Raw genomic sequence first — 3,410 nt, 5'->3', positions numbered from 1 at the left:
TGAAGTGATTTGAATTCAGCAAAAAATGTAGTAGCCTAAGTTGAAACAAATTATCCTACGGGAATCTAGTGGAAATGCATTCAAGAACAGAACCATATCTATTTTTTTATGAATATTGGCTATGCTTTGATGTAAACACTTGTTCATGGCCAAACATGTTATGAAGACAAATGACCGATATGATGGATGACCTAAAGATACCCAAGATCATGTGAAAACAGAAATGTCCTGAAGAAGAGGATGTTCTTACAGCTATAATTTAAATGTAAAATATGAACTTAAAAATCGTGCCTGAAAATATTCTAAAAATCACAGGAAACTGCATTCAGACTAGTGCCATGGCATCCATTCAAAACATCTGAAGCCATTTGTCTTTCTGAATTGCACCCAATATAAAGCTTTTTCACACAGACCTAAACAGAAGTAAGCATCAGAAACACTTCCAACATGCATACATTTTGTTCTAAAGGAACAGCTGTTACTTGATGAAAAGTCAATGAAAGATGCCCAACATTTGTTTTTTTTTTTAAAAAGTTATCAACCGAATAAGAATTGTTGGGAACCAGATGTTAAAATTGAGAGTGGTCTGTTTATTTCAGTTGAAAGTGTTATAAAAATGTTAATAAGGTGTTTTATGTCTATTATGCAGTAATGTTTGACTCCTTAATGTGCTTTTTGTTATATTTGACTGTTGTTTCTACAGGCTGCTATGTTGGCATTAAAAAACTGAAGAGTAAATAAAGAGAAAAACGATGTTCTCTTGTAACCAGAATACTGAACCAAAATGGACATATGTGGTATGGTTTTGCAGGTAACTTACAATGAAAGCCTTGAAACACTAATATTCTTACTGTGTTGAGAAATAGCCTCCTAGTAATTATTTTAGTAATTATCATTTCAACTAGAACGGTATTACATAACAGGTTACTACTCTTAGACATCTGAAGGAGGCCATGATTTTTCATACCTGAATTTATGACCCCTGTGTTGCCCACCTTTGTCCATTTTAACAGCTTTTAATCACCCACGTAATGTTTTATTTATTTATTTATTTTTTAATGCTCACAGCACCTGGTATTCCAAGGTGGTCTCCCATCCAAGTACTAACCAGGCCCGACCCTGCTTAGCTTCCGAGATCAGATGAGATCGGGCATGTTCAGGGTGACGTGGCCGTAGACACCCACGTAATGTTTAATGAGTAAATTCTTTTAACTACATAAGTAATATATTTCCTTATAGTAAATTAAAATATTTCAAAACCATTTGAATATTTCCCTAATCCAATCTCTTCAGAGATAACCATTGTTTCCAGTTTGGTGTATATTTTCTCTAAATATATACAATGCTTTTATAAATGCATGTATGTATTAATTAATCATTAATATTGATTCTACAGTGAGATAGCTTAAATGACATATTGAATGGAAATAAATTTATGTAGTAAATAGTACATAGGGAAAACTCAATAAATCATGGCTATTATTATTATTATTATTTTGTAGATGTGAAGGCCACCTTCAGAAGGACATAGCTGGGAGAAGACACACCTTTGACAGTAAGTCAGCCACTTTGTGTGCTCATTTTCTAATACATAAAACAAAGAAAATTTCTTGGCGGATGTTGTTGATAGTCTATGCAAGAGGCTATACAATAACTATTTATAAACTTTTGCTTATTTTTTCATCTAATAAGCTAAAATATCTGTGAATTGATTGTAATTCAGATGACATGTCAATGGGTACTATAAGGTGAGGTTTCCAGGAAAGCCTTTAAAAACAACAAACTTGTTTTTATGTCCTGGTCCTTTGAATTTGTGGCTTTACCCTTACTTCTTTTTCTTGATGTCAATATGGACGTCATGCCTCAGGTGCTATAGAAATCAAGCAACTAACCATATACGACATCTCACACTAAGGACAAGCTAACGATGTCATTGCATAGCTGTAACTCAAATCTTCAATGTCACTGTGACACTGCTTTTCTTCCAATCCTAGACTGCCTTCTCCTGCTTCTTTTGTAGGAGAAAATAACTCTGTTGTATGTTAAGGCTACTTCTGTGTGCATTTTATGTTATTTATAGAAGAACCTTATATGAATTGAAACCAATATTAATACTTATGTCATAGATTTAGTCTGGAGATTATATGAACTACAGAGTTCTGTTCATTTAATAAGAAGTATATTTGAGTGTCTGGTATGAAAAGTGTGAAACTTATGAAACTACTGTAATATTGAACTACTGGAATAATGTGGTAAACTGAAGATATGACCTGTAACTCTTGGGATTTACATGAAAGTAAGCAGAGACAACTGTAAGCAAGTAAACAAGTAAATAAGTGAAGATTTTGGCTGGTTCTAAAAATAGGGTAAATATTATAGAAAAGACTAAGGGTAGGAGTTGATGAAGAGGAGATAATTATGAAAAGGTGGTCAATGAAATGTAATCTAATGGGTGATGTTTGAAGATGAATTTTTGAAACTAAAATAATTAGATCTAGCTTTGTAAAATCTCTTGGAAACAACATTCCTTTTTTAAAATTAATAGTGCAATTTTTCTAATTTGTACAAAAACATGGATTAATTGGTGGGTCAGGAAAGAAAACTTGATTATTTGACATATAAGGCGTGAGAAGGAGATTGGAACAAATATCGAAAAGATAAACAGAGGCCAGATTATGTAGAGCTTTGTAGAAAATTAAGATTTTCTATGTATTCAGTAGTATTGCTGTGTAATAAACCCATCTCAAACTTACTGGCATAAAATAATAAACCTATGGTTACAGATTCTGTGTGTCAGGGATTCGGAAAAAGCACAGTGCGGATGGCTTTGTCTCCTCAATGATGGGTTTTCAGCTGGAAAGACATACATGTCTGGAGGTGACTCAAATAGCTGGGGGCTGGGACAGCTGGGACTCAAAGATCCATCTCCAAGATTGCTTCTTTACTCACATATCTGGCACTTGATCTTGAGTATTGAGGCCAGAGATAAACTGAACCTTTCAACCAGACACTTAAGCAAGGTCTCTCCACACAGCTTGTCTTTCTCCCAGCCTGCAATGGAGAGAACCTCTTGAGAGTGAGTATTTTGAGAGGACTGAGCAGTGGTCACTAGGCCCATTCTGAGCAAAACTCAAAAGTTATAGAGCATTGTTTCTTTTGTATTGTATTAGTCAAAGAAGTCAAAGGTCATCCTAGAATCAAGGTCAAGACCTTAGAGCCCGCCTTTCAGTGGAATAAGAGTTGAAAAACTCTGAAGCTACATTTTATAACCATCACACTCTATCAAATGGAGGAAACAAGTATTTGTTACTGCATCCATTTTGCCCAAAAGTAGTGGCTTTTCACTTCCCTCCACTCTGATACTCACATTCTTTCGCTGTTTTCTCCTTTAAATTTTGTCTTTCAAGGCA

The 3,410-nt window shown here is 34.5% G+C and overlaps 1 non-coding gene across 1 annotated transcript; it reads right to left on the bottom strand.

The window, feature by feature from the left end:
- Positions 1–1,059: 1,059 nt before the first annotated feature.
- Positions 1,060–1,178, bottom strand: LOC112484657. Its single transcript, XR_003048107.1, has one exon. It is a non-coding gene; the product is annotated as a 5S ribosomal RNA (ribosomal RNA).
- Between the last annotated feature and the right edge of the window lie 2,232 nt (positions 1,179–3,410).

This window comes from Pteropus alecto, unplaced genomic scaffold (genome assembly GCF_000325575.1).
Source record: "Pteropus alecto unplaced genomic scaffold, ASM32557v1 scaffold17, whole genome shotgun sequence".
In the NCBI taxonomy this organism is placed as follows: Eukaryota; Metazoa; Chordata; class Mammalia; order Chiroptera; family Pteropodidae; genus Pteropus; species Pteropus alecto.
The sequence above is the reverse complement of the archived record's forward strand: the minus strand, read 5'-3'. Positions and strand labels throughout refer to the sequence as shown.